Here is a 19,369-nt window from a genome sequence, read left to right as displayed (position 1 = left end):
CCATCAGATTAGTCGTCTCACGTCAATCGAGGTGAGAATGACTCGTCTCGACTCACACACATATGACATGAAGAGAATGGGTTATTCGGTTGACGCCTAACAAAAACAGTACTGAAAAGTGTTACTTTTCAGCACCGAAAAGAGTGCTGAAAAGTAGCACTTTTCAGCGCTGTTTGTTTCGGTAGGAAAAGTAGGCCGTTATGTTGATAAACTTCTCAATGAAAAGTTGATTGATTTGCCACGGAATTGCAAAAATACAGTTATTTGTTTCTTTGATTTTGTAATTTTTGGTGTCCGTATAGTCTATAACTCGATGGTCTCTTGGATATCGAGTTATGAAGAGTCGATTAGATTTGGATTCCAAAGAATGGCATAACAAAAAGTTATGAAACGTCTCTTCGGATTGCGATGTGGTCAATGTGCCCCCGGATTACGATATGTATATGCATTTATACAATTTGAGTAAAGAATCATTTTCATTCTAGTTCCGACGAAATTTCCGCCTGAAAAAAGCAACAACTGAAATTATTGTTGGGAGATTTGCACAATCTGCGATTGGTTTTCAAAACGGATACACGAAAAATTATAAAGTTTACTCGTAGTATTTTTTTGTTAGCGCGGACAAAAGTGGAAAACACAGGTTGAACAATGCTTGACAAGAAAATAGCACCACGTGATGGCACGCGCACCAACACGCCGTTTGACAAATGAACCTGAAAACGTTTTTTTTTATTCTGGAGTCAGGTTAACACTAAACCAGGTTGAAAAACGAAAACGACATTAAGAGCCAGTTCGCGAGAGCCGCAACCCCTTCTTGTATTGATGTTCTTCGATCAGGCTGAAATTTTCAGGGATTGTTCTACTATATAAAAGATGATGTTTTGCAAAATATTAGATTTTTATATTAGGGGGATGTGGGACAAAATGACCCCCAATGATTTCATGTCACTAAACATGCAAAATCACAAAAACTGATATAACTATAGTAAAACTGCACGGATTATGTTGAAATTTGGCATGATTACTCTACGTTATATAAACTTTGAGATTGGCATGGTATATGAATTTTAAAAGTACTTCAAATCGAAAAAAATGAGTTTTTCATAAAAAATTTAGTGATTTTCAAATAGATTTTTTTCTTACCAACCGAACTAGGTCAAAAAACTAAATATGACGTTTTGTAGGGTAACTCATGGGCTTTCATTTGAGATGTAATCCAAATATGCCGTTTCAAAAATTTTCGAAAAAAAATTTTTTTTTCGGGTTAGTGTTTGAACTTGACCCATTTTGCGAGTACCGCAACCGCCTTGTCTAGAGAGGTTGTATTGATGTTCTCCGATCGAGCTGAAATTTACAGGAGTTGTTTTCCTATATAAAAGAAGATATTCCGCAAAATTTCAGATTTTTATATTAGGGAGAAGTGGTACAAAATAACCACTAATGATTTAATATATAAAAACATACAAAATCAATTAAAGTGATATATTAGCGATGTTTAATTAACGTTATATGAACTTCAAAATGAACATGGTATTTGGATTAGAAAAATTTTTCAAATTGATAAAAAAATCTGTTTTTTTTTTGTTTTAAATAAAATTAGTTTTTTTTTTCAAATCGACTTATATTTTTGTCAACCGAACTAGGTCAAACAACTAAATATGAAGTTTGGCAGGGAAACTCAGGAGCTTTCATTTGCGGTGTACCGTAGTGAATCAAAATTCGGACGGGACCAATATCCGGACACTCTGATAATAGTAATAAAAATGGAGTGGTGTTTGTATGTCACGAAATAACTTGAGAACGGATCAACCGATTGAGGTAAGTTTTTCACTGTTGCACTCGACAAGGGATGCGACGTGTTCGTGCAAGGAAAAAGTTTGGGAAAGTCTCCAGAATAATCGGGAAAACGGGAGAAGACTCAGGTGTCATTTTGTATGGGGGATTAATTGACATTTTGCAACAGTCTACTTGATGGCAAGACGAAGTTTGCCGGGACCACTAGTTTACCAATAAAATGCTAAATTGAAAACATTTATACAACTATATTGAATGAAAAAATAGCTGTTTTTGTAGTTATTACGACGTATTGGCCTTTCGGAGGTCTGTTCAACAAACTCATCAATGTCCCCGATGAGATCAGCTCAAAGGTATAAATTTATTGGTTAGAGATAATCGTATAGCATATTTTTATTACTTACATTTGGTCTCTTACTAGGCAAACAAATTCAAATTTTTAAATTTAATATAGGGTAATTCAGGTCGCTATCTGTAATTATTCAGTTTTAATAAGCATATAGTAATAATATATAAATTATAATTCACTTGATAAACGATTTTGCATTCACATCGATTAATCAACAATGAGAAGGTATTTTTTTCAATTCTCATTCCCCCACTCATTCGCATGGATGGTATATATGCGTTCGAGGGGCGCTTAGATGGAGGCAATCGTCGCAGCAGTAGTGATTGTAACATAATAATACACAAAGTTATAGTTTAAAAGTTTAGTGACACCACATTGAAAAAATTGCTGTAAATATAGTTTAAAATAGTAAAAATAGGCTGTCCGGAATTGGAGCCCAATGTTTTTGAATCCGGAAATTGTATTGGAATTGTATGTTTCGATGCCGTAAGTACACAATTTTCAAATAAAACTTTCTTTTAACATCATCAAAAGATGAGTAATATGTAATAAGAACAATACTGTGCGTCGTTCATTGAACCAATCAGTGATGATTGCAGTTTAAACCACCAACATGTCTGTCCAAACAACTAAATCACAAACATTGCTTACACAATATGTGTTGATCACTATTCAAAAAGAAACCCATTTGGCAGCACTACACTTTTTATAAGGGAAAAATGGGTGACCCCCAATATTTTTATGTCGGAAAACACACAAAACCACAAAAACTACTGTACCATTTAAACGGATTGTACTGAAAAATATGTTTTTTTTGTAAAAAAACACACAATTCGTGGAAATATGCAATATTTAACAATCTTCGTCTCTCTTTTACTCTTTCGAGAAATTTGCAAACATCAAGGCTAGTAAAAGTCAAAATTCCATTCAAGATATAAACAGTACAGTGTCTCATAGCAGCCATATATGCAGTCAGTCTAAACTAAGCTAAACTCAATTATTTACAAATTGATCTCTAGCAAACATACCATCATACACACATACATGTGACCCTCCTAATCAAACCCAATCGCACCCCCCGGATTTTGATTTACCACGGTACACCGCGGATGAAAGCCCTTGAGTTGTCCTACAAAACTTCAACCTAGTTCGGTTGACCAAAAATAAGTCGATTTGAAAAATAAAACTAATTTTACAAAATAACAGGTTTTTCTCGATTTGAAACATTTTTTCTATCCAAAATGATCATTCATATAACGTAAAGTAAACATGCCAAATTTCATACAAATTCGTGCTTTTTTACTATCGCTATTCTTCTTCTTCTTTCTGGCGTTACGTCCCAACTAGGACAAAACCTGCTTCTCAGCTTAGTGTTCTTATGAGCACTTCCACAGTTATTAACTGAGAGCTTTCTATGCCAAAGTTGCCATTTTTGCATTCGTATATCGTGTGGCAAGTACGAAGATACTCTATGCCCTGGGATGTCGAGAGAAATTCCAACCCGAAAAGATCCTCGACCAGTGGGATTCGAACCCACGACCCTCAGCTTGGTCTTGCTGAATAGCTGCACGTTTACCGCTACGGTTATCTGGGCCCCTACTATCGCTATTATAGCAGTTTTATTAATTTTGTATTTTTTTTTATATATTAAATCATTAGTGGTTATTTTGTACCACTTCTCCCTAATATAAAAATCTGAAATTTTGCGAAATATCTTCTTTTATATAGGAAAACAACTCCTGTAAATTTCAGCTCGATCGGAGAACATCAATACAACCTCTCTAGACAAGGCGGTTGCGGTACTCGCAAAATGGCTCAAGTTTAAACACTAACCCAAAAAAAAAAAAATTTCGAAAATTTTTGAAACGGCATATTTGGATTTTGAGGTGTCATTAAAGCCCATGAGTTACCCTACAAAACGTCATATTTAGTTTTTTGACCTAGTTCGGTTGGTAAGAAAAAAATCGATTTGAAAATCACTAAATTTTTTATGAAAAACTCATTTTTCTCGATTTGAAGTACTTTTAAAATTCATATACCATGCCAATCTCAAAGTTTATATAACGTAGAGTATTCATGCCAAATTTCAACATAATCCGTACATTTTTACTATAGTTATATCAGTTTTTGTGATTTTGCATGTTTAGTGACATGAAATCATTGGGGGTCATTTTGTCCCACATCCCCCTAATATAAAAATCTAATATTTTGCACAACATCATCTTTTATATAAAAGAACAATCCCTGAAAATTTCAGCCTGATCGAAGAACATCAATACAACTTCTCTTGGAAAGGGGGTTGCGGTTCTCGCGAAATGGCTCTTAAAGAGCATTTGGAGCAAGATATCTCAGTGAGGAGTTGTGGGAGCGATTTGTAGGATATGAAGAAGCTGTCTTTTTATTGTCTTTTTATTGCTAATTTAGATTTAGATTTAGAATTAATGAGAGATGAAAATAACTTTGTATCCGGGGATGCTGAATTTAGGTAAGCATGAGTTTGTGACCAGAAAAACTTATGCTAAAAACTTAATCTGCACGAGTTTTGCTAAAGATTAAATAATTGAGTTTTATCTATGTATGTAAATGCATACACCGTCAAAATTGAAAATCATCCTAAAAATAATACAATTCCTTTTTGTCTTATCTTGCCAGCATTAATTATGGCAGCATATCGGTAATATGAGATAAATATTAAAAAGCCAGACTTAAATTGAGTTTAAAGCAAACGTTAATGTTTCGCATGTATTCTTAATCATATGAATCTTTTTTGACCGCAGATTTTTGTGGAGCCCATATCCACTGATGATGTGCCTCCGTATTTCATGGCTAACGTTATCATCTGTTGTCAGCAAGGATCGAAGGTAGAAGAACTTGTCGACCACCTTGATCGTATTCCCTTCTATCGACACACTGCTTCCGAGACGAACCCTCTCAAATTTCTGGCAGGTGTACTTTTTTTTACTTTAAATAATCTTTATTGCATGTTTTACTTTAATTTACATAATTGTTCATTTCAAGTGATTTAGGGGGACCTTTTCATCTTTATTTGTTGTGTTTAAAAAATAAAAAAAGGCAAGCGATATAATATAAATGTTTACCACAAATGTGGGATTGGTGAATTTGGAACAATAGACTTAAAACTACTATATACACCTTAAACCTAACCTAATCTACTATATACAAAGTGCTTATTAAAGCATGTTCAGATAAACTACATTTATGTACAAATTTGTCTCTAATATTTCTAATTTTGAGACAGATTGAGGAACAACTTGCCTCCTCATGCAGGGGATATTATTAGCTTGTAGACCGCCAGTTTATTGACCCTCGAGAGGCAAGATCTACGGCAAATGAGCGGATACAGGCTTCTGGTTAGGGCGGAACATTTAGTCAGAATTTTATCGACATGCGAGCGGAACAGTAGTTTGTCGTCGGACAGCAATCCAAGGCACAGTACCGCTGAGGACCACTCGACCCTTGTGCCATTCATGATCACAGTGCAGTTTGGTGAGGGTTACAGTCTGTAAGACTGCCGATGAAGGAACATTACCGCCTGGGTTTTGGAAGCATTGATTTTGATCTTCCAGGTGGAAGCATATTCAACATAGCGTCAAGGCATCGTTGCAGTTTGTTGGTGATTTCGGTAAGCATCTTCCCTTTGACGGCTATTGCGGTGTCATCTGTGAACAGAAAGAACACACAGTCATCGCCAAGGGGAGAAATGTCGGATGTGTAAATGCTGTAAAGGCTCCCCCAGATCTAAGCGACTTTTTGCGGCGACAGCGATAACAAATCGTCGCGATTTTGCTGATGTTTCGCTGCATGCATTGTTTGATGAGCGCGTCTAAGCCACAGCGACGCAATTTCACAACGATTCGCGTCGTGTCAGTCAAGATGGTTCCATAGAAGAGTGCTTGCAGCGACACAACAACGAAATCGCGACGATTACTGTCGCTGTTGCCGTAAAAAGTCGCGTAGATTTGGGGGAGCCTTACAGCAACGGATCAAGCAGGCTACCTTGCGGTACTCCTGCTGGTATTGGGAAGGCGTTAGACAAATAGTCATTCAACGATACCCTGAACGACCTCTGTTGAAGGTAGGTTCGGATAATTTTGATCAGGTGAGGTGTAAAATTGAAGTAACAAAGCTTAAGCCCGTCATGCCGTAAATTGTCAAACGCCTTCTCGACGTCCAACAAGGCCATGGCAGTGGGCTTGGATACAGCTTTGTTACTTCTGATAATGTTCATCACCCTCACGAGCTGGTGAGTTATGTAATGCCCCTTCCTGGACCTGAATTGTTCCGACAGGAGAATGTTCCGTTAATCGACAAACTTGACGAGGCGGTTGAGGACGAGCTTTTTAAAGAGTTTGCTCAGCGCTGAGTGCAGGCTGATAGGCCTATAGCTCGATGATAGAGTGGGTAACGAAATCAGCAAGCTCGATGATTTTTGCCCTTACAGAGCAAGCGTTTCATGTGGCGATGGTCAGCGGCTTAGTCCCCATATTTGCTGATAATGGAGACTACAGCACGCAGCTGCTCTGACCGAGTCTTGCAGGATCGTTTGATGATGAGCACCTCGGGGACCAGCATGACCAGCTCCACGTCGGATAGTAGGCAGGGTGTCTAGTAGACACTGTCTACTACCTGGAAAAACCTGGAAAACCTGGAATTATCAGGGAATTTTTTTCAACCTGGAAAAACCTGGAATTCTCAGGGAATTTCGGCCATAATCAGGGAAATTTTGTTGAAAAAGTGATAGAAGGTAGAATATATCTTTTCTGTGACAGAAAATCTTTTCAATCATAAAATTTTTCGGCTGCGCCGCTGTCAAGAAGCTACTAGATATGTTCAGTTCTCAATTTTTTTTAACGATTTTTATTCATCCGACAAAAAAACATGTGTAGATAATAGCGTCCTTATCTTAACTTCTTACCTAACTCTAATCCTAACTTAAGATTACAAAGTTGGGAAAGGCAAGTACAGTTCTCATTTACAGTTGGGTGTCGTTCATGAGCATATGAAACTTATTTGAAAACAATCTAAATTTGTTCACAAAAATGTTTTTCGACTATTCCACAAGTTCTGAAGGAAATTTCCAGGAATGCTTCAGGTATTCTAGTGATTATTTCTGGAACATCTTTATAAACTTCTCGAGGGATGCTATCAGCAAATTTTCAAGGGATGCTCAAATGAATTCCTTCAAAAATTTTGTCAAGAAAATCGTAGAGCTTTGCAACATTATTACCTCCAGTAATTTTCACATAGATCACTCTGAAAACAAATTACAGTGATTATCCCAGGATTTCTTCCAAATGTTTTTTCACTGATTCATTCAGCGATTTTTTCAGTTCTTACTTCTATGAGATTTATCACATATCCTAATGAAGTTCTTCCACAAAGGTTTTTTCCATAGTTTCGATAACGCCGATTTTTTCATTTTTCATATGTATTCTATAAAACATTCAGCCACGATTACTTACATTATTCGATGAAATATTTTATGAATTTTTCCAAGAATCCCTTGAAAAATTTGACTTGGAATTCCTCATTGATTTCCTCCAGAACTTTCTCTCAGCATTTCAACAAACTATTATTGCTGTGGTTCAAACATTTTTTCAAATAATATTTCTAATATCCATGGATTCTTCATAACTTCATTCAAGGTTTCGCATCAAAAAATCCTAAGAATAATTTTATTAAGAATACAGTAGTATTTTCGGAGATACTCGTAAAAAATCATCAAGGCATACTTAGAACACAAACCAAAATTTTCTTTAGAAATTACACGCGGAATTTTTCTCAAAATTTCTGCCAAACAAATCTGAATCAAACCCTTGACATTTCCCTAGTGAAATTTCTGCAAGACAGACTAGATTTTTTTTTCTTTGGGGAATAAAAAAATAACAGGAATTACTGTATGAATTTTGAAGATGCTCTATTCCTAGGGAAATCAATGGATATATTTCTTGAGAACCTGAGACTTCCTTTGAAAATTTCTCCTCGGTCTTAGTAGGGATTCCTGATGGAATCTCCGAAGTAGTTTCTATGGTTATCCCCAGATAAGCTGCAGATTGAGTTCTTGAAGTTATCCAAAACTAACTTCTTGGAAGAGTTTCTTAGAAAATTCTTGAAAAACCACAAAAAAAAAAAAAACTCGGGAGATTGTTGGAGTGAGATGTGGATGAAATCCACAGTAAAACAAGCAGGATAACTTGTCGTAACCTCAAGGGACTCCAAAAAAGTCTTAAAATCATTCTTAGATGACTGTCCGTTCAAATGAGGAACCAAAATCTCATGACGTGGTTTCATGTTGGGTATCTTTTCATATTCATGATTCATGTCTGTTTTGTATTCTTTCTCGTTCATGTCGGTTCTGCATTGTTCAAGACAAAATCTAAAAAAAAAAAAAACAAAACGCACTCTAGAGAAATTTTGTGGATGTATCGCTGATGTCCATAATTCAAAATCCTATTTCAAGGGAAATGGGATAGAAACGCAAAATTTTGATAAAAATAATTGTTTTTGTGGAAATAAAAAAAAATCACCGAATTTCAATTTTGTTTTTCTGATGCTGTTTATACGTTTAGAACAAACTGAAAATAAAAATTTTGTAAAATGAAAAATATTAATGAAATGAACTATTCGTTAATCATTTATGCATTTTGAAAAATTTATACAACCTTGATTTTTTTGACCTGGAAAACCTGGAAATCTCAGGGAATTTCATTTCTGTAAATGAGTAGACACCCTGGTAGGGATTCATCCGTGGCCTCACCGGATGGTTGATACACATCGGCAGGGGGTGGGGACGCCGCGCGGCCAGGTGGGACGCACCTGCGGGAAATGGCCCGGAAGACGGCCTTGAAGGGTTTGTCGCCAGGGATGTCGTGTTGGAATTCACGGTGTGCCAGAAACCGTTATTAACAGAAAAAAATGTCCATGAATTCGGCACCTACCATTCGAAAGATATAGTATTCAAGCATCTTCTCCGTGAATTTGAAAATATTCTAACGGGAGAATCGAAAGTTATAGTGATTTGAAGGTTTTAAGCTATTTTGCATGGGATATTCACATGCTTATAAATGTTCCTCAACGGTGCATCAACGGTGTAAACAAGCCAAGTAACCATCAACTTTGCATTAAGCATTCAAAACATGTGATATCCAAGCATCTTCCCTGTAAACGTCGAGAAAATCTGAAGTTACAGTGATTTGTATATATACCATTATTTCTATGAAGTCTAAATTAGAGTTTTTATGGCTTTTTTTTATATTAGTACACAGAATTTACAAATAAAAATGTCCACATGACTGACACTCGGCATTCAAAAGTTGATTATTCAAGCCTCTTCGCAGCTAGTCTGAGAATACTTTATCTAGAGACAACACTACTAAAGTACTTTGAAGTTTTGGACCTATAATAAAGTAAATTTTGAGTATTAAATTACCATGTTCAATGTTTTTACCACTACTAATTGCAACAAATTCTTACCAATATGTTGATCAATGTGATTTAATAGCGTGATTGACCGCCTACTGTTGCTTCTCCGTTATTACAAGAGCAACTATACATGCACAAGGAACCAACGGATGTTACTAAGGATTAGTCGCAGCACTCTCAGTGTGTAAGTAATGGAATTCTCATTCCTTGTACTAAGCAATACCGCGTCCTGCTGCGTCCGAATACATGTCAATTGGAGTTATAGAATAAGTATTTACGTGATACTATCTTTGAGGAAGCCGTTGGAATCCTCTGCACTTCCACGACAAGTCAATGGGAGTTTGGAAAATTGGAAGTGGTTATATTACAGATTCGTCTTGGTAAACAAAACGCTTAATAGTCCTAGGGATCATCACATCATTTTCACTGATTATACCCTGTTATACCTCTCTTAAAACATAATGAAGTCATCAACATAATGAATAAAATAACATAAATAGTAATCCTTTTATATGCACAAAACATGACTGAATCAATGTATAATCGATACCTTTGATGACGAACTATTCAAAGATTTCGCATGATGCAAATCATGTAGCATCAATCCAAAAATTAATCTATCAGTATCTAAAGGAAAAGTCGACGCTTATAGTATCCAATAATTCTAGGAACTAAACAAAATATAAGGCTTGTTGCATTTACATATCTGGCAAAACATGAAACAAAATTAATTTCTACAATAAACTCCTACTAACTATTAATTGAACAAACACATATATAAACGTATCCCCTTCGCTGTCATGAACAAAATGTGAACCATCATGTTTAACTTATTTAAAACACTATCATAAAACGATCTCACTAGTTGATAATCCAACCTCGACTGAGCAACATGGTGCCACTTTCGAATTGTTCAGGTTCGCCAATATGCTTATTTGGCGCGCAGAAATGAAACAAAATTCACAAAAACGAACCCATTTGCTTATGATTTAACGGACACTGCATTTCTTCAATGTAAGATAAAAGTTGAATGCAAATCTGTTAAGTTAATATGTGTCGAAATTATTAAATGCGTGTTGCGAATACTATTTCAGACGATTGAAAAAAAAAATCTTGATGACTTCGAAACTTCAAAGTACGCTAGTTATGTTGTTTTTTGATAAAATAATCTCAAACTAACTCCGAAGATAATTGACTACTATATTTTTTGAACGCCGATGGTCAGTCCTATGGACATTTTAATTTGCAACTTACGTACACTTTCATAACAAAGGCATATAAATCAGCTCTAACTTCAACTTCACAGAAATAATCATAAAAATACAAATCACTGTAACTTCAGATTTTCTTGACGAAATGATTTCAAATTTACAGAGAAGCTGCTTGGATATAACATGTTTTGAATGCTTAATGCAAAGCTGGTGATAAATTGGCTGGTTTACAAGTTAATAATGATGCACCGTTGGGAAATATTTATAAGCATGTGAATTTCCCTTCCAAAATAGCTCAAAACTTTCAAATCACTATAACTTTCGATTCCCTCGTTAGAATATTTTCAAATTCACGGAGAAGATGCTTGAATACGATATCTTTCGAATGCTAGTTTGGACATTTTTTTCTGTTAATAACGGTTTCTGGCACACCGTGGGAAGACTTCTTCTTCTTATTGGCATTACGTCCTCACTGGGACAGAGCCGAGCACTTCCACAGTTATTAACTGAGAGCTTCCTTTGCCGAAGTTGTCATTTTCGCATTCGTATATCGTGTGGCAGGTACGATTATACTCTATGCCCAAGGAAGTCAAGGAAATTTCCATTACGAAAAGTTCCTGGACCGACCGGGAATCGAACCCAGACACCTTCAGCATGGCTTTGCTTTGTAGCCGCGGACTTTAACCACTCGGCTAAGGAAGTTGGAACACACCCTGTCGTATTCCAGCTTCGTGTGCACCATCACCTTGGTGCCGATCCTGGTGAGCTTGAATTTCGCGGAGACGCGGAGGTCTTGCTGGTTAGCTGTTCCAGTTGCAGGTTTTTCACTACCAGCAGAGGCAGCTTAACCTTCACGGTGTCGCCGGCTGCTTGATGTTGGGTGGATAGGCGGGGGTTTGTTTGTTTCGTACCGATTTGACACATTACACAGCGTAACAAAACTGTCATTTTTGCGTGTCTCAAGGATCAAATTACACTGCGGAACACGTTTTTGTCTCCAGCATCAAAATATCGCTATTCACTTAATTAAGGGTTGCTGAATCCATTACCGTTTTCAGAAATATCGTAGCACGTCTAGTTTTTGAGATATTGACTGTTGAAAATGCAAAAAATGACTATTTCAACCAACTTGCATGCAAGTTAGCCAGCTTGTAAGGTAATATATTGGCTTAATTTGCCACAGAATTCAAACTTTATATGTATAACAATACTTATCTTCAAAGCTTGTAATACTTTCGACGTGGAAAAGTTATTTTTTGATGGTTTAGAGAATTGTTGTATTTTGCCATATAGAAGAAACGAAGAATTTTGTATGGAGACTGCAAGCATGTTGAAAAAATCGGTTTAATCGAAATTTAATCGCGCAATTTCAATCAAATTATGTCTGAAATGAAAGTTCAAGTTCTATTTTGCATGTTTGGTGGATTAGATTATAAAAAAGTTTGATAAATTGTACTTTAAATTTCATGTAAACATTAATAAAACCAGTGTTTTATACAACTTTGGCGAGCTGTAGCTAAAAATTGTGACGTGCTGGAACATTTCTGAGAATGGCACCAGATTAAGCAACCCCAAATCTACTAGAGACACATAATTTGATCCTTGAGACACGCAAAAATGTCATTTTTGTTACGCTGTGTTATGTGTCTCTTGTAGATTTCGGATTGCTGTATTTGATGCCGTTCTCAGAAGGTATGATTTATCAAACTTTTTTGTGATCTAATCCACCAAGCATGCAATATATGACTTTAACTTTCATTTCAGATATAAATTGGTTGAAAATTCACGAAAAAAAAATCAGATTAAATCGATTTTTCCTACATGCTTGCAGTCTCCATACCTAATTCTTCGTTTCTCTTATACGGCAAAATACAATATTTCTAGAAACCATAAAAAAATAATTTTTGAACATCGAAATTATTATTTTTGAACATCGAAATTATTATTATAATTGTTATAAACAAGAAGTTTGAATTCTGTGGCAAATTAATCGAAACATTTTAGCATTTTCAACAGTCAATATCTCAAAAACTAGACGTGCTCTGATATTTTTGAAAACGGCAATTAATTCAGCAACCCCTTATTTAGTAAAAAGTGGTATTTTGGTGCTTGAGACAAAAACGTGTTCCGCAGTTTTATTGGTAGCCGATGGTTTAATCTATTTTAGGTCAAGTTATCCCATTCCTGCTGCCAACCTCTACTTAAGCGTTATCTTTTACACGCGTTGCGGACTCCTCTGATACCACTTTGGTTGAAGCATTGAACATCTTCCTTGATAATCATTCGGTACACGCTTGTTACTCTCAAGTGAATGATTCTATACGTACTTTCCTGCCGCTTTGGCAAGATTAGTTCCAAAGAATGAATACACTTTTTACAGGCTTATTGAATGTGGCTAGTGAAGCGAGCTTGCCATCGATTACCCAAGATACTTAAGGGATCGCTTAGACTCTATGGTGTAATCACCTACCGAGACAAGCGCCCTTTGTTCAGACTTAGTGTTGTAGACCACCACTACCTCAGTCTTATGATCGACTGGTCTCAGTTTTCTAGCCCTCATGCAATCTTCTTCAACAAAGGAGATGGAGTGCACTGTGGTCAACTCTACTCCCTTCAACTATTCGCCATAGACCACTAGGGTGATGTCACCGGCAAAGCTAACAAGTTTGACACCCGTCGGAAGAGGTTCATTCCATGTTCAAAGCATTATTCACATCCAGAGTGACAACCGCGTAATAATGGATGCCGGTCCTCTTATGCTCGATTGCCACCTCAGCTTTCCGAACGATCGATCGGATAGCGTCCAGTGTAGATTTTCCTTTCCAGAGTCCAAACTAGTTATTAGTCATGCCATCCACACCTTCCGTATACGGTACTAGCCTGTTGAATATCAACCTCTCCAGCATTTTGCCCGTCGTGTTTGTAGACAGATATAGGTCTATACGCTGACGGGTCACCTGGTTTACCCACCTTCGGTATTAGCACCCATTCGGGAAGATTCGCAGATCTTTTAAGGTGAAGAATGAATTGAAGATGCATTGAAGCCGGAGCTTATTTAATTTCAAACAACCGTTTGTGCTAAAAATTTAATACACTGGTCAGTCGATCAAATTTCATCAGCGCGGATGGTTGTCAGGATCTCTAGATTTGTACTCTCGAAAATTCGTGGTTTGGCTTCGATGCATCCTGGTACCTTATTTGACAGGAATGATATCGCTACATCTACCAGCTGTTCATTCGTCACCCTTGCCAAATATCATTTACAAAATGACTCCATAGTAGTGAAAACACACGATGGGTGCTCATGTTGATTGGATCCAATTAGCTGAAATCTCTTATGATTCCAGCCTCCATGAACGCAGTCCTATTAGCGTTCCAAATGGAGAATTGTATTTGTGGCGTTCGGTCACCAATGTGACTAAAATGTTCCAACATTTTCTGAGTAAACCATTAGCTAACCTCCCTTCCATATTTCTCAACTTTCAGATCATCTCTCAAGATCAATCTGGAACACCAAGGAAAAGTGTCGAGAGTGCAGCACTGAGAACCTGCATTCGTTTGTTTAGAAACCGAAGCGTGCTTTCAACCGTCAACGTAAACATTAGTCGCGGCGAACTGCAAACAGTTCAGAATTTGCAAACAATCAAACATTGGCAATTGCAACACAGCAACGAGTAGCAACTGGCGCACGCAATCGACTGCTCTTCCTAAACGGGAGCACCTACTAACTACACTCGGGTACGTATCTACTAAAATTGGTTTTAGAAACGAGACTAAAACGATGCGGCAAGACGCGGTTAAGCGACACGCATGGGGAAGCTAAGTGTCGCCCATCGTCGTCAGCCGCAAGAGGTTTATTAGTGGAATGAAAGTGACCGACCGCCCAATCATCGGATCGGAGTCACTCGAAGACCCGCATCGTCGTCGTCGTCGTCGGACGCTTCAAGATTGATTAGATAGATGCTGGGTGAGCCCTTTCCTCTGCTGGTACTCTGCACGAGCAACGACACGGCTGGATGCAAATCAAGTCGACGCGAGTCTACTGAAGTCGTTTAATGTGTGTTATCATCGTTACTGGGTAGGGCAAAAGTAAGCAGTAGCACGGTGGTCCCCAGATCGTTATTATCAGAGAAAATGGATTGAATCGAATGATTGATGCAATGCTCAAAACCACTACTACAGTGGCGTAGCTAGGGTTTTCGGGGCCCGGTGCGGAGTCAAATTTGTGGGCCCTTCCAAATAGAGGTGTGTGCCAATTTTGTAGTCAATTAATCGAAACAACAATATACTTTGAATTTATATTAATATTTGGGTTTGATATTATTGGATCTACACAAATGTCAATCAATGAAGAGTAATATACCGATACGACTACTTCAGGGCTGATATCGGCTAAGTGTCTTAAACTAGGAACTTTAGAAACCTCATGCCTGAAAAATGAGACCAAAATTAGACTGAATAGAAACCACATTTCGATAAGAATTCCCCAAGTAATTCAACCAGACAACTCTCAAAGCGTCTTTCTAAAAGTTTCTGTGGAAATTGATGATTGCCATCAGTATATTGAACGATTCCTTCACTTCCCAAGGAGTTCTTTCACAATTTTCATTTGAGGCACTTGAAAAACTCAACCAGAACATTTTCCAATGATACCCATGGATTTGTTTTTTGAATGATTCCCTTAAAAAAATTCCAAAGGAGTCTTCAAAGAATTGTTACAAAATTTCTCTTGGAATTTGTCCATGAAGATGCTGAAGAAATTTTTCAGATTTTATTCGAGGGAAAAAACCTAAAAAAAATATTTAAACGAGATCGTAAAGATATCACTGAAGAAATACAACATAAATTACTACAATGGAGAAGTCTTTCAAAGATTTCTTGATCTTTTCTGGACTCTTGAGAAAGTCTTGGATGAGTATTAATAATTCAAGAAATCTTTGAAAGCAATCCTTCTATATAGAGATATTTATGAGGAATACTCGATTGGAGTTTTGGTGACATTGTTGGAAAAATGCTTAAAGATTTTGTGGAACAATCCCTGTAAGAAATTATGAAGCTATTTCTGGGATAAGCTGTAAGGTAATTATTAAAAATTTGACTCTGAAAACGCATTTCCAAAAAAATACATGAGAGATTCTCGAGGCATTTTTGTATGATTTTTCGAAATAACTTTTACACGAATAACACAAATCGTCGAATAAACCTTTGTTATTTTATTGTTCAATTCTGTAGGAATATTTTAAGATATCTCAGTGCAATACCTGGAGAAATCGTCAAAAGAACAAGAATTTCTGAAAGCATATTCGTTGTCATTCTGTTGTTTATGTGCTTCTGGGGTTTTCTGGAGCACATTTGTGAGGAATTCCTCTTAGCATATCTTAAGAAGTCATTTAAGAAATTTAAAGACAAATTTCTAGAAGAGTTACTAGAGAAACCTCCATAAGAATTCATGTGGAGAATCCTCGAGAAGTCTTTGTATGTATACCTGACGAAAGCTCTGAATGAATCTCTAGAAAAATTCCTGAAGATAAAAATTAACGAACCTATGGAGAAGTCATGTAGTAATCACAGGAGCTTTACATAAAAATCATTGCAATGCAAAAAAGAAAAAGGAGACATTAGATAGATAAGATGTTTTGAGTAAAAAAGAGACTTTAGAGACCTTTGTTCGCGTTATCCAAATATGCTTTGGTACTTTTCAAGAATGTGTAAAATATTGTGTACAAATATTCATTTCGACTTGGTTCAGGATATTGTTCATAGTAAAATATTGCCAAACCTGTTCCCGGCTTCCTCAGGCTCAAGTTACAAAGGGCCCTCTCATATTCAATGATTAACAGAACAATGCATTTTTGAATCCAAAACCACGATGTGCTGTTCAAAAGTGTTGGCGCGGCGCAGGACGCAAAAGGAACAGGTCACAGATTTTTGTAGCAAATCCATTTATTCAGTAGGGGAAAAGGCTCTAAAGCTAAAAGTTAAATTTAATTATAATGTTGTTCAAATTCAATACATTTACCCTATAATTACTCACAACTCTGTGACTCTCTTGTGTACGGTCTACGTCCTCAACGTCCTTGTAGCCGTCCAGTAGTGTCTTGTGTAGTCTGTCGACCTAGTTTTCGTAAATTAACGTCTTAGTCATAAGTATATGTTTGTGAAATAAGTTCTACTCACTGTTTATGTTCGTAATCAATTGTTTTAGGATCAAATTTATGCTAATTCACCAAAGATAGTTGTAAGTTGTTATTGTCTCTAACCTATAAATTTTGATTCGCATGTATAATTTTAAGTAAATTCATTGTATGTTAAATTATTTGCATGTTAACTCACAATATTCATCAACTCATGTTTCGAACTGTTATTTTATTTTAGACGTAGATTTCAATAATAACTGCCTCATTCTAATCAGAAACTCCCTGGCATTTAATCACATTTCACTTTTTCCAAATATTCCATTAATGACGTCTGTCATCTTCTTCACCCATACCAATGAACCTAGCTCGACTGTCAGATCCGTCCCTGCTAGCATCCCTGCGGAGAATTTCTCCCGCAGCTGCAACGGTCGTAACGCTTTCCGCAACAGTTCTATAGCGTTGAAATAAACACTACCTTTATCATTATATTGATAGAGTAAAGTGGGGCAAAAGTTCGAGTTGGGTAAGAGTTTCTTTTTAAGATTTCTAGCTCAATTCAAAACAAAGCTTATAAATGTCATGGTGGTTTGAATTCTATTCAAATAAGAGACTTTCACTTCAAATATCATAAAAATTGATTGAGATTTGGAAAAATCATGGCTTTTTTTGTTTTTCGAAGTGAATATTGTAATTTTTGGTCAAACTTACGTTGCATGGAATCAAACGAAGATAATTTTTTTTTCAATATTTTATGTAATGGTGTTTCCAGGCCTATCATAAGGATGCTTTGAGGTGTATTAGTTTTTGCATAAATGCTTGGAAATAATTTAGACGGGGTTGGTGGTCTGATGGCTACCGCTTCTGCTTCATAAGCAGAAGGTCATGTGTTCAATCCCAGGCCCGTCCCTTTCCTCGTACTTTGTAGTTGTATATCTCTCACTTGCTTCTGTCTTCCATTCTAAATCTATCACACTCAAACTATTCGTTCATAGCAAACGCTAGAACCAGAGACGGACAAGAAACCGTTTTCCTAACGCTTCCATTCTTCCACGCGCATGCCTTTCCTTTCGCCTGATACATAGGCAGTCTGCTAATCACAAAAGCAAACCTCTCTGCCATGCCTGTCCCCCAATCCATACACTTCCGCATGAACTGGCGTAGATGCAGTCGGACTCCACGGTCTACAGTGGGCTAGTATAAGTGCAGCATCATTTCCTCCCCCTTCCCCACATTGGTCTGCATTCTGACGTGGCAGGCGCCATTATAGCCTAAAAATAGAAGATCACCAGCACTTAGACACTGAGGGTGTGTCTGTTAGTCCCAAACAGTCATTCGGTTGGTTCCTTGTGTAAGTGCAGCTGATCTGGCGATACTGGAGTAGCATCCACGGGCGGCCAATCAAGCTCAAGCTCAAGCTCAAATGCTTGGAAACAATTTTTGGCCCATAGTGGGGCAAAAGTTTGAATCAGCGGGGCAATAGTTCGACCCATGTATAAACTCACGGAACAATTTGCAAATTTCCCAAAATCCATATAATATCTTCAAATTTAGCCAAATTTGCCTGACCGTGCGGAAATTGTCAGCAAATTTTTTTATTTTTTAAATTTTACATTTACACTTAGTTTTGTATTTTTCGACAAACATAAGTTTACGGCTGGTACAAAGTAACGATTTTTTGTGTATTAGCCAGCGAACTTTTGCCCCATACTAGATTTGAACTCTTGCCTCTTGTTTGTTTAAGACAATCAATTTTGAAACTGTTATAACTAAAAATGGGTAAATATTTTGACACAACTTTGTTCAACAAAATTATAGGCAATATGTTGGAGGTTCACTGTATGGTGTTTTTTTTTTTCAAATCCTATTGTTTTCATGGAAACTTTGATTATACCACTAAGGCCGAACTTTTACCCCACCTTACTCTAGATGTTATAGGGGCCCCTATTCATTATCAAGTTAGGGCCCGTCTGAATCGGATTTTACTTGCCCCGATACATTTCAGTTTGTCAAAAACTTAATTTCTAATGCTATGAGAAATTTTCACAATGATTTCGGGGCCCCGGAGCCCGGTGCGGACCGCACCCACCGCACCCCCCTAGCTACGCTACTGCACTACTATGGCTAAAGCAGTCCAAGTTGTTGTAAAATTTACTAATAAACTTGTTATTGGATTACGTTTTACTAATGGATCCAAATGATTTTATGTTTCTAATTGGAATGCTCGTTCTTCGAATGGTAAAGAGGACGAGTTGTTTAATTCTAAAATCTAACAGCTTTTCTAATTTATTACTGAAAAAAATTTGAAGCCTGGATCCAAACTTTTTTGTTTATCGTAATGATCGACTGTATGGAGCATGTGGAGGAGTTGCAATCATCATTCATAGTATAAAACATCAGCTTTTTTCGTAATTTAAAACCGAAACTTTTGAAACTTT

At 36.9% G+C, this 19,369-nt stretch overlaps 1 protein-coding gene across 3 annotated transcripts in view; it reads left to right on the top strand.

Moving 5' to 3' along the window:
* LOC5572215 (high affinity cGMP-specific 3',5'-cyclic phosphodiesterase 9A) overlaps positions 1 to 19,369 on the top strand; it is a 781,628-nt gene that overhangs the window by 24,568 nt on the left and 737,691 nt on the right. For all 3 annotated transcript variants that reach the window (XM_021853022.1, XM_021853027.1, XM_021853028.1), the window contains exon 2: positions 14,284 to 14,535. The gene's annotated coding sequence lies outside the window, so the exon portion shown is untranslated. The remainder of the gene's footprint in view (positions 1 to 14,283; positions 14,536 to 19,369) is intronic.

This window comes from Aedes aegypti, chromosome 3, assembly GCF_002204515.2.
Source record: "Aedes aegypti strain LVP_AGWG chromosome 3, AaegL5.0 Primary Assembly, whole genome shotgun sequence".
Taxonomy (NCBI): Eukaryota; Metazoa; Arthropoda; class Insecta; order Diptera; family Culicidae; genus Aedes; species Aedes aegypti.
The sequence above is the reverse complement of the archived record's forward strand: the minus strand, read 5'-3'. Positions and strand labels throughout refer to the sequence as shown.